General features: G+C 44.4%; 1 long non-coding RNA gene across 1 annotated transcript in view; it reads right to left on the bottom strand.

Annotated features, from left to right (window-relative positions):
- The window catches only part of LOC124790118, a 969,286-nt gene extending 957,566 nt beyond the window's left edge, over window positions 1–11,720 (bottom strand). Inside the window, exon 1 of the long non-coding RNA XR_007016228.1 lies at window positions 11,622–11,720. This is a non-coding gene — a long non-coding RNA (uncharacterized LOC124790118). The remainder of the gene's footprint in view (window positions 1–11,621) is intronic.
- Window positions 11,721–13,517: the final 1,797 nt, after the last annotated feature.

The following is a 13,517-nucleotide window of genomic DNA, read 5'->3' as shown; positions in this document are numbered from 1 at the left end:
CCGATCTAATCTTCAGCATTCTTCTGTAGTACCACATTTCGAAAGCTTCTATTCTCTTCTTGTCCAAACTATTTATCGTCCATATTTCACTTCTATACATGGCTACACTCCATACAAATACTTTCAGAAACGACTTCCTAACACTTAAATCGGTATTCGATGTTAACAAATTTCTCTTCTTCAGAAACGCTTTCCTTGCCATTGTCAGTCTACATTTTATATCCTCTCTGCTTCGACAAAAAATGGTTCAAATGGCTCTGAGCACTATGGGACTTAACATCTGAGGTCATCAGTCCCCCTAGTCAGTCCCCTAGAACTTAGAACTACTTAAACCTAACCAACCTAAGGACATCACACACGTCCATACCCGAGGCAGGATTCGAACTTGCAACCGTAGCGGTCGCGCGGTTCCTGACTGACGCGCCTAGAACCGCTCGGCCACACCGGCCGGCTGCTTCGAGCATCGTCAGTTATTTTGCTCCCCAAATAGCAAAACTCCTTTATTACTTTAAGTGTCTCATTACCTAATCCAGTTCCCTCAGTATCGCCAGTCTTAATTCGACTACATTCCATTATCCTCGTTTTGCTTTTGTTGATGTTCATCTAACATCCTCCTTTCAAGACACTGTCCATTCCATTAAACTGCTCTTCCAGATCCTTTGCTATCTCTGACAGAATTACAATGTCATCGGCGAACCTCAAAGTTTTTATTTCTTCTCCATGGATTTTAATACCTGCTCCGAATTTTTTTGTTTTTTTTTTTTTGTTTGTTTCCTTTACTGCTTGCTCAATATACAAATTGAATAGCATCGGGGATAGGCTGCAATCCTGTCTCACTCCCTTCCCAGCCACTGCTTTCCTTTCCTACCCCTCGACTCTTATAACTGACTTCTGGTTTCTGTACAAATTGTAAACAGCCTTTCGCTCCCTATAGGAACACTTCGTTGTCTGTCTGTCTGTCTGCCTGTCTGTCTGTCCCAGTGTTAAAAACACTTTTTTCAGGCACGGCCAGAGGAATCAAGTTGAAATTTATGCCACTTACTAAGATCTATGGTGGTGTAAAATATTGAATCTTCTAAGCCAATGAAATCGAAAACCACGGTTATTTATGTCACAGATTTTGATACTCGAAAAATCACTCATCAAAATTAATCTATGGCACTTCCCGTTCACCTAGCATCATGAAATTCGACAAGAAATAAGGTTTCATGGTGGAACCAAACGAAAAAATCCGAACATTGTTAATTTGTAATTACCTCACACGAAAAAAATTATTATATGTTATTCAACTCCCTGACCGTCCGTCTGTTAAAACTGCTTTTTCTCGGAAACGGGCAGACGTAACAATTTGAAATTCGAGTCACATTGCAAGGTCTGTTGTCCATTGCCGGTGTAAAAATCTTAAGCTTCTGAGTCATTGCAATCAAAAGCAGCCATTTATGTCACATATTTTGATATTCGCAAACTCACTTTGCCAAAGCGCAAGGTTTCACAGTATAAATAAAGGAATAAATCTAAAATTGTTATTCTGTAACTATATCACACAGAATATTCCGTTGTCATATTCCAGTGACCGATATCTTACTGGTATCAATGTCGATAACAGGCAAAAATTTTCGAAACTTTCGATTCCTGGAATCGGCGAACTGTCTGTACACAGAATTAAGTTTGTACGGACCCTCACAGCGCGAGTCCTAATCGCTCCTGGCCAATCCATTCTCTTTTTTTAATTTTATAAAAATCTTCGGTATTACATTTCTGAGGCCACTGGAGTTGTCCAAGACACAGCTCACGTCAGCATTAATTGAAATAGTTTAATGATCTTCCGATGTTAGGACGTAGCAATCGCGTCTATGTACGGAACATCATGCGACTTTGACACGCATAACATTCCGTAAATAACTGAAACTGCTGAAACATCGTTCTTCATGAACAAGACGATGTATGAAACCAATACATCTTCAGGAGATGGTGCCCCATAGCTCTTACATATTTGAAAAATAACATATTACCGCCTTGAGGTATTGATAAAATTCTTTATTCATATAACCAGTTTCAGCTGTCCGATCATCATAAAAGAATTCACAGCATCATGTTAAGGGAAATATAAAATCGTTATCGTCAGGAGATAAAACCATGAATTATACACTATTCTCATATCGTAACATGATTTAAATTATATTAATATATGAGAACTGTGTGTAATTCAAGGTTGTATCATCTCACGATCATAATTTTATATTTCGCCTAACACGATGCTACGAATTCTTTTATGAACCTGATGACGTCCAGTGGACTGAAACTTGTTGTATAAAAAAAAAGAATTTTACCAACAGCTCAGGGTGGTAATATGCCACTTTTCAGTTATATAAACCCTTCTGAAAGGTTATACCTGTGTCTCAGATAGGGGAATCGAACCTAGAAGCTTGCCTATCGAGACAGTGCTCCTACTGACCGAGCTACGTAACCACGGCAGGATATACATACCATGACCTCTTACAAGCCCACTGGTCTCGCATTTGGGAAGACGACGGTTCAAATCAGCGCCCAGCCAGCCAGATTTAGGTTTTCCGCGATTTCCCTCAGTCAGTCAAGGTAAATGCCGGTATAGTTCATTTAAAGGTGCACGACCGACTTCCTTCCACATCCTTGAAACAATCCGAGGTTGTGCTCCGTCTCTAATGATCTCTATGTCGCAGGAGCGTTAAACCCTACTCCATCTTCCTTTTTTTCTTCTTATAAGCTACACTATCAGTTAGAAGTTCGCATTATAAAGTGGTGATACGAGATGTTTGGTGGTTAATAAGCCCTTTATTCCGTAAGAAATTGTACTTTCTCTCCTCCATACCTTCCCCACCCACGAAACTAATTTATTACTATGTGTTGAAGACAGGAAAGTTCCGGTACTAGCGGTTACTTCCTATATTCATTTTTTCAGTAAATTTCCACATTAATCAAAGGTATAACGTTACTGGAAGCTCTTAGAAATCAGAGGCATCTGTCGCTTCTCTTAGCGAGGAGAACAGTGGCGAATGGCGGAATATTTTGAGCTTTCGTGACATAGATCTGATTACAGCTGCTAGTAGTTAATGTTCTGTGTGGTGCAGCAGAATCTAATGAATACGGTTGGCCAAGGTCATGAATTTGCTTTTTTCTATGCTGGGTGCTTGGCCAATTATTTGTTTACGTTGTGTTTTACGTGAAGAAGACGCATTTAAACTAATAATGGCATAACTATGATGCAGAAAAGACGACAGGCTTTCGTGGTCGATTACTAATGTATCCAAAGGTCTATTTTTTATAAAGAAAACTATTTATTTCATATATTGCTACACCTCTCGCGTGAGATTAATTCCTGTTACTACTGTAGGCCTCTGATGAGATTAATAACCGAAACTAGAGCGGCAATGTTAATGAAAACCGCGATTGCAACTGATAATTAAAAGTAAGTCTGTGACACATTAATAAAGTGGAAAATGAATTACGAATTGAAAGATAGAAATGTGTGGCTATTAGGCTACTGGTGTTGACAAGTAAATGTGCGCAAAGCAGCGACTATTTTCTTTGGTTAATATTTCTTCATCAACCGAGATAAGGAATCCACAACTTAAATTCATTTTTGTACTGAAAAACTTTTTTTTTTTGCAATAGGTATCTTACAACTCTTGAAAAGAAGAGAATAATAAGAACACGCTTGCTAAAATTTGCTCAGAAATTTTTCTTAACAGTAGCCAGGATACGTAAGAGTGTGAAGAGAGACGTCATCGCCGCGACACCTTTTCAAGCCCATTGTGTGAAGTTTAAACTGTAAGGGAGAGTGGCCGCTGGCCGTAGTCTTATAATTCACTACTACCCTTAACATTCACGTTTTCGTATAAACAGTAATATCTTTATGTTATTGTATCCCTCTTTCAAACAGCTCTGAAGTATCCAAAACAAGTACATTGGTCCGTTTAGGACACTACACTTCCTCAAATATCTGGCTAAATTCAAATAGTCTTAAGTAATAACTATAGATCAAAATATTCTGTTTTTTCACGTAGTATTGTGTATTCAAAACCGCATTTCGACACATTCAACTGTTCAACCGTTTATGAAATATTTGTTATGTCCTTGTTACGTACACTCACTGCATATTCGTTCACATGGTTACCGTATACATATGCACTGAAGGTGCCACTGAATTTCTTGCCTCGTAGGCGATAAGGAAGAAGCAAACTGCGATCTGACGAGTGCCACGTGACCTCATACTAGATATATCAGACGAAAATTTTCTTTACAACATTGGTACTGCCTGTACCTTCATTTGAATCATTTTTTAAAGCTATAGACATATCAAGTTCTTTGCCAATAAAATACTTGAGATCACTCTGCATTCATTATTCTCCTTGTATATAAATAATAGGTAGTGTATTCATTACAAAATGGTTCAAATGGCTCTGAGCACTATGGGACTTAACATCTAAGGCCATCAGTCCCCTATCACTTAGAACTACTTAAAGCTAACTAACCTAAGGACATCACACACACCCATGCCCGAGGCAGGATTCGAACCTGCGAGCGTAGCGGTGGTGCGGTTCCGGACTGAAGCACCTAGCACCGATCGGCCACCATTCATTACAAAACGATAAAGTAAGATAATAGAGAAATGAAGTTGCGTGATCCATAAACCATTTACAAAACGTGATTTTAGGTTTTTAAAGCGTACAAAAATCTTGAATACATCTCGGGTATTCAACCGGGTTGCGTCGTCCAACAAGGACTATATTTCGCTTAGTAGACTTCTTGCCATCTTCAGGCGTTCATAGAATCTAGTAGTCTATTTGATGGATGCCGACTTAATGGGTTCTTTAACACCACCCCCCATCTCCCGCAGCAAGGACGCCTGAAGATGGCAGAGAACTCGGCTTGTCGAAATATCGCGCCTTTTGGAAGACGCCACCCGGCTGAATACCAGAGAAATATTCAAGACTTATGATACTTTTTGCATAAACATTTGCCATTTTGGTATGTTTACATGACATGTGTTGTGAACGACAAGCGGCGAAAATGGTGGACGTATTTAGATGCTGGTCAGATATGATAGTCGATGTTTGCTCAGATACAACTTGAAGAATCTGCCACTTAAATGAGATATGCTTACTAGTGTCCTGTTTCAGCAACCAGCCTACATTTCACACTAGTGATCCATCTAGCACGCACAGCACTTGTACCAAGGGCGCCCGTACGCGAGAGCGACGGGGACGCCTCCCCCTTGCCTCCTCCCCCTTCCCGACCCCCCATCACAGACGGTCCGCGCGTCTTCCCCGACGAAGGTTCGAGTCCTCCCTCCGGCATGGGTGTGTGTGTTGTCCTTAGCGTAAGTTAGATTAAGTAGTGCGTAAGCTTAGGGATCGATGGCCTCAGCACTTTGGTCCCATAAGACCTTACCATCCCAGATCTAGGGAAAGGAAAACGTATGGTGTAGTGAAGTGTTTTTCTTTCAAGGAAATGATTTAAAAGTCGGTTTTACACAGGTTTTTAGCAGTGTGCGAACCTGAACCTGAACTTTTTTTTGTGGCTACTGACAAGTCGTCATTCGTCCCCCAAACTATTAAAAATACTCCATACCCCCAGGTCTATCTCCCCCCCCCCCCCCCCACCCCCCGTCGACAAACTACATGGTGTTACAAAAAGGTATGGCCAAGCTTTCAGGAAACATTCTCACACACATGTGTCCGGAAACGCTTACTTTCCATGTTAGAGCTTATTTTATTACTTAATCACATGAATCATGGAATGGAAACACACAGCAACAGAACGTACCAGCGTGACTTCAAACACTTTGTTACAGGAAATGTTCAAAATGTCCTCCGTTAGCGAGGATACATGCATCCACCCTCCGTCGCATGGAATCCCTGATGCACTGGTGCAGCCCTGGAGAATGGCGTATTGTATCACAGCCGTCCACAATACGAGCACGAAGAGTGTCTACATTTGGTACCGGGGTTGCGTAGACAAGAGCTTTCAAATGCCCCCATAAATGAAAGTCAAGAGGGTTGAGGTCAGGAGAGCGTGGAGGCCATGGAATTGGTCCGCCTCTACCAATCCATCGGTCACCGAACCTGTTGTTGGCAAGCGTACTAACACTTCGACTGAAATGTGCAGTAGCTCCATCGTGCATGAACCACATGTTGTGTCGTACTTGTAAAGGCACATGTTCTAGCAGCACAGGTAGAGTATCCTGTATGAAATCATGGCGGTGAATCGAGGAAGTACAGTACATACTGACGAAACTAAAATGAGCTCTAACATGGAAATTAAGCGTTTCCGGACACATGTCCACATAACATCTTTTCTTTATTTGCGTTTGAGTAATGTTTCCTGAAAGTTTGGATGTACCTTTTTGTAACACCCTGTATATCACACTATCGCATGGGCGCTCTTGACTTGTACGCCCGACATTTCCTCTTATGCGATACTGCTGATAACCGCATACACATCACCTCAGTATTGTACGAATGGCAGACTCACAAGGCCACGGCGTTAAGGTCAGGGGCCCCCCGCAGTTTCGCTTAGAAATGGTTATTGGCGAGGCTGTTTGAAGTCAAAAGAGAAGCCGACGAATACAGCCATCGTTCACAGATCTTGCACAGCGCCATCGATCCATGAGTCTTATTACTTTGGCGCGTGATGTCCGTAGCGCATCTCAATAGAGCGGAACGAAAATATTTTTTGTATTACTTTATATCCACAGCCAAGCAAATCGACAAACCCATTATTCCTCCATGTTTAATTTAACTTTTTACTATCTCTTTCTCTTGCGCTTTGTGCTACAGAGATTTTTATTTCAAGGCTGGTGACACCACAGGATTGCCGTATTCGAATCTCCGTGTGGCTTCAGAGTTAGCATCAAACATGGCAGCCACCAAAATAACAAGACAGCGCACAGGCATAGAATATGGACGTAAAATCTACAGATATGCAGGATGACAATATTATTGAACTACATGAAATAAAATTGTCATAACTTCTGAACGGTTGGCGATAGGACGTTCAAATTGCACGGCTGCCCGAGGTACATGATGGGAATTAGTACGCCATTGTTGTTTCGTTTAGTGACGAAGGCCACTTTCACACTTTCATTTGGATTGGTTCGACAGTAAGCAAAATTGGCGCATTTGAGGGACTGAGAATCCGCATTTCGCGATCAAGAAGTCTCTTCACCCTCAACGGGTGACAGTATGGTGTGCAATGTCCTGTTACGGAATAATCGATGCGATATTCCTTGATGGAATGGTGACTACCGGACGGTACGTGAAGGTTTTGGAAGACGATTTTAGCCACATTTCAAAAGTGACCTTGATTTCGACAAGGTGTGGTCCATACACGACGGAACTCGACCCCATCGAAGCAGGAGAGTGTTTTATGTCCTGGAGGAGCACTTTGGGGACCGCATTCTGGCTCTGGGGTACCCAGAGGCCACTGGCATGGGACCTAAACACATGTGACTCCTTTTCGTGGAGCTATATTGAAGACAAGGTGAACAGAAATAACACCAAAACCATTGTCGGGCTGAAAACAGCCTTTCAGGAGGTCATAGACAGCATTGATGTTCCGACACTTCAGCGGGTCATGCAGAATTCCGCTGTTCGTCTGTGCCACATCATTGCCAATGGTGGCAGGCATATCGAACACGTCATAACCTAAATCCGAATATCTGTGGTGACGTTTACATTTTGAATAAAGGTGTGTGCACACTGAATTTTGTAACTAATTTACGTTTTTCTTTTCATCTAGTTCAATAATTTTGACTCTGTACATTAGACGTGACACTTGTCTTCCGCTATATGGTTACCAACAACTTGCATTGGCGAGCGTTATTCACCTGTTCTTCTATTCAGTGACTGAGACTAAAAGTTCGGCACATAACAGACAGCCGCCATATTCAGGAAAGAAAGAATAATTAACAATTATAAGAATCTCCTGCTGTATTTTACCTTTACAATGCATCACAACTACAGGTTCGGGCAAGGTATTATCATTGACCATGTCAGACGTATGCATCACAGAGCAAAGCTCTAAGCACCTACGGAATAGAAATATGATAAAGTGAAGGAATGTTAAACACTTTTCCATAAATATTAAGAATAGGTTATCAGGTAAACTGCCTACACAGCCGCCTCCGTCTCAATGCTTCTGTCATTTACGTTTGCCAAACACTCCGCATCAACAGCAATGGAGCGCACGCTAAATCCACATCAGAGAAACTACGTGCTGAGCTGAAAACAGCCATTCAGGAGATCATCGACAGCATTAGTAGAAGCACATGTTCGTGGAACTGCCGATTAAAGTGAAGTATTCGACGCCGCTGGATTTATGCAGAACAATATAACACGCATAGTTGCTGCTAACACAGAAGCGACCTGTACGGCTTCGCGCGACCCAGAACTGACGAGCTGGTGCGTACAACTCGGTCCCACTGCCACCTGTAAGCCGCCATTCATTCCGAGGAACCCTGCCTTACTGCGGCTGCCGGTGCGTTGCTCGGACGAGATGGAGTAGGTGGTAACTAAAACAGACTAGTGGCTGTATAAGGAGAATACGAAAACTGCGAGAGAATATAAGGCTTTAGGGAACGTGGTCGGTATTGACCGACAGTTCGGGTGGTCTCGTGAAGAGCACGCGAATTTGTCATTGCGCCTTAAGTAAGTAGTAAGTAGTGAGAAACTGCGCAGTGAAGTTCGAAATGCCAAGTGTGAATGCAACTGAACTCTAATCGCCCGAATGAATAATTTAAGTGTCCATCAGCGCCTCGTAATAGAAAATACATAACCTTCAACAATGGACGCAACCTTATGGAAGACTGCATCTTCTATCTTACATGTGTCATTCTAATTTAAATGAGGATGTAAGGGTGAAACATTACAGCCTAAAATATTCATTGTCATGACATGGCTTCAAAATGGTTCAAATGGCTCTGAGCGCCATGGGATTCAACTGCTGAGGTCATTAGTCCCCTAGAACTTAGAACTAGTTAAATCTAACTAATCTAAGGACATCATAGACATCCATACCCGAGGCAGGATTCGAACCTGCGACCGTAGCGGTCTTGGGTTCCAGACTGCAGCACCTTTAACCGCACGGCCACTTCGGCCGACTGTCATGACATGTATTAGATGTTTTAGATATATTAAGGCTCAGAATAACTAGCAGAAAAGCCTGATAAAGATCCACGAAACAAGGTCACCATCAAGCCGCTGTCTGACGAACTTAAGTAAACGGCAGATGTGGCAAACGCAGCCAAAATTTATCGACGGAAAGTGCTAATAGAGAAAAGTTGACCAACGTTTAAGCTGCCCGACGAGCACGACTTCTGTGCAACACTTACCTAACCACTCTGGCTCTCTAGTTGGTAGTCTTCATACGGCACTGCGCAAGTGTTTAAAGACGTGTCTGTACAGAATTCATTCTGCTCGTGAGTCGCTATCTAAAGACAGACAACATATAGGTCTCTACTTGTGGTCCTTGTTAGTTATAACGTTTTGGTCTGAGGCGTGGTTGCATTTCCATAGATGCATGAATGCACGGAATTCAAGCATTTCGTCTGCAGAACATCCACACCAGCTGCATGTATTCCTTCTGCGAGACTTCAGCACATTCGTTGGTGGCATAGTGAACAACGAGCGCTACGTACAAATAACGTCACTATTTGTAAACACAAGTTGCACATGTTGCTGGCAGCGATCTGGTACTCAGTAAACAAGAATATTACGCAGCTAAGATTGTGTGTTGTAACATTTTCTCAGTGTGAGTGTCATCTTCGGATCTTCTGCTGATGTGCGGTAGCTATAACGGCTCCACTGACGGACCCGTCTCCACTCCGGGGCACACTGTTGATGCTACGAACTTTTTATTTACTGTTTTGTGCATCTGGCAAGCCAATGTGGCGTCTAGTGGAATGTGCTCCTGTTATGTTTGTGCAATTCAGGCACAGAAACTCCGAAGATGACAGCTACACTCTGTCGATACCGGTTACAGAGGAAATAAAATAAAACAAAAATATCACAACAAGCTACCTTGGCTGTCACATATTCTTATTTGTAAACACTTCGCGTTAAATCCACCTACAGTAGCGTTGTTTCAGCACGACATCGCAATGACTGATTATTCCACTACACCATGGCTTTCTTTCTTTCAGTACTTTCATGAAACGTAATTTCTAGGAGTTGGTGGCCATTCAGACTTCTGACAACAGCCACTTGACTGTTTCCTATTGGGTACGTTAAGGACTTCACTTACAATATTCACTCACACACAGTCCCAAGCAGCAAAACAAACGCAACGAAGTGTAGCCTCAAGCCATCAACAAACGTTTTGCACTACTGATGCCAAAATAATTCACTAATATACGGCCGTATCTCGGTGTGCAGTGGGTACAAAATTTCGGCAAAAGACCGCGTAGCCATAATGACTCACGAAAATTGCGTGCCAGCTGCTAGGCGGTGAGTTCATCAGCACACCTAATGATGGCAACGCGCTCGTTTGCCGAAATATTCTGTTCTTTGGGTATTGACATGTCGCCGTAGATCAGTTAATTGTTATATCGTTAGGACATGTGTACAATAACAGCGGATGCCGAATCCAGTTACGCGAATCACACAGAGTAACTTTGATTACCTTCAACAATAATGAAGAGAGACACCATCTAGGTCACTTCGTACATTTTACAGCAATAGCTGATTCCGACCTTTTCTGTATTATAATTCCAGTCTTAGGTCACAATGTTTATTTATAATTAGGTAATTAATTTCGGTCGGTAATGGCCTTCTTCAGACGTAATGGAATTCTTCAGACCCGAGTAGAAAAGTGTTGCATTATACAAGCTGTATATGTTAATTACCGTCTTTCGCAACTGTAATTAACCTAGACAACTTATATTTCAGCAACTGCGGTAAAAAGAGGCCTAAAAACAAAAGAGGCAACATGCGTTGCATACCCATATCACGCCATTTCGATCTCTGATAGTGGTTTTCTTCAGATTCATACATCTAATGACTGCGGAGTGGAGCTCGGAGGACGGAGATTCAGTTAAAACTACAGAATTTGTGCAAATCACAGCTTCAGAAGTTTTAACTTAATATTCGCCCTGCGGATGACCAGCGCTTCGAGGAATGTGTGAGTATCTGATGATGACCTGTAGCATAGGTCGAAGCCAGTTGTCGTAATACACTAAATGAAGTGGTCCACAGGGTGTGTTCCTTCGTTACAGTTACATGTGCTCACGAATCCCTGGAACATCACTACCGCAGCTATGAAACACTTTCAGTAACGGAGCTAGATACTCCCGAAGAGGGTTGGCAGAATCTGGGCCGGAATTTCGTGGCAGGAAGTTACTAACACCCGGTAGTTCGCCCGAAATTTAATGGGATAGTCAATAAATTTGTGACTCGTTAAGGTTGCGTAACTTTTTGAGCGCCGTGTATTGGCACGATGTAACGGACGCGCATATGCGTTACTTTATGAACACCCTGTAATGACACAAGTAGGTGGATGCACATAACCGGGCCACAAACGTCCGGTCCGCTGCCAAGGAGAGGCGAGAGGCCAGCCGGTGCATACGCAGAGCGCGCGCTGCTTACTGGTTGGGCGGGCTGCGGCGTCGCTGGCTGGGACTGGCGTCGCGACGCGCGCTTCGGCGTCGCCGGGTGACAGAGTCGCGGACGGCGCGCCGCGTCTCGGCGTGGTCGCGCGCGCTGACAGGACTGACTGAGGGCTGCGGCGACGCTCCCGCCGCCCCCGCGGCCGCGCATGCGCGCTGGCGCCGCCTCCCGCGCTCGCCTCGCCGCTGCTTCTGCCGCTGTATCGACCGGGCGGTCACCGCCAGCGCCGCCGCCGCCGCCGCCGCCCACACAACAGGTCACCCGAGCCCGCCGCCGCTGCTGCCGGAGCTGGGTAGGCACGTTCACGTTCCCGCCCTCGCACCTTGAGCGGCGCGCGCCGTGGGCCTCGCGGCGAGACGGCGCTGTCAAACTTGGCCGTCTTCGCCAACAGGTCTGTACAGGAAGAGCGCCCCGGGGCGGCTGCTCGCGAGGCGAGCATTCAGCTGCCGGTGGCGTCTCCGTCACTCACCGCGGATCTGTCTGCGTCACGCCTTTGAACGCGTCTATCCCGCAAGTTGCAGTACAGCAGAAGACGCGTCTTTCCACGTTGCTAATAATAATGTCGACGTAGACGCTAACGATGTGCTCGCATCAGGAAGGCTGTAAGCCAGGGGTGTATTCCTTCGCCTCTAGTGTTAAACCTGCACGTCGAAGAAGTAATGAGCGAAACTGAAAAATTATATTAAGCAAGGAGACGGGGGTGGTAAGATGGTTCAAATGGCTCTGAGCACTATGGGACTTAACATCTATGGTCATCAGTCCCCTAGAACTTAGAGCTACTTAAACCTAACTAACCTAAGGACAGCACACAACACCCAGCCATCACGAGGCAGAGAAAATCCCTGACCCCACCGGGAATCGAACCCGGGAACCCGGGCGTGGGAAGCGAGAACGCTACCGCACGACCACGAGATGCGGGCAGGTGGTAAGATGCAAGGCCATACCAAAAATCACGGTTCAACCACAAAACGCAATTATATTGTTAGAAAAGGAACTCAAAATACACTGAAACGCCAAAGAAACAGGCATATACATGCGTATTCAAATATAGAGATATGTAGTCAAGTAGAATACGGTGCTGCGGTCGGCAACACCTACATAAGACAAAAAGTGTCTGGCGCAGTTGTTAGATCTGTCACTGCTACTACAACGGCAGGTTATCACCATTTAAGTGAGTTGAAAGGTGGTGTTACAGTCACCCACCAGGGTAGCCGAGAGGGCTAATGCGGTGCTTCCTGGACTCAGGCATGCACGCCAGCTCCGGGTCGAATCTGCCCAGCCCATTAAGACGACGATGGCCGGTATGCCGGCCAGCCTGGATGTGTTTTAGGTGGTTTTCCACATCCTGCCAGGTGAATATCTGGCTGGTCCCCACGTTCCGCCTCAGTTACACCACTCGCAGACATTTGAAACCGTTCGCATTATCCAATGGCTTACACTAGATGCAGACTGCTGGGGTACACTAATTTGTGGTGGTGGCAGGAAGGGCTTCCGGCCACCCTCTGCAACTAACACTACCAAATCAATAATAACACGGCCGACCCCGCGTGGAAGCGGGACAAAGGCACCGAGAAAGAAAAGAAATGAAGGTGGTGTTATAGTCAGTGCAAGAGCGATGGGACACAGCATCTCCAAGGTAGCAATGAAGTGCGGATTTTATCGTGCGACAGTTTCACGAGTTTACCGTGAATATCAGGAATCCGGTAACGCTTCAAGTCTCTGACACTGCTGTGGCCGGTAAAAGATCCTGCAAGAACGGGACCAACGACGACTGAAGACAATCGTTCAACCTGACAGAGGTGCAATCCTTCTGCAGATTGCTGCAGATTTCAATGCTGGGCCATCAACAACGACACATCATCGATGTGATCTTGA

Source organism: Schistocerca piceifrons, chromosome 3 (genome assembly GCF_021461385.2).
Source record: "Schistocerca piceifrons isolate TAMUIC-IGC-003096 chromosome 3, iqSchPice1.1, whole genome shotgun sequence".
Classification (NCBI taxonomy): Eukaryota; Metazoa; Arthropoda; class Insecta; order Orthoptera; family Acrididae; genus Schistocerca; species Schistocerca piceifrons.
This window is presented reverse-complemented; position numbering and strand designations above follow the sequence as displayed.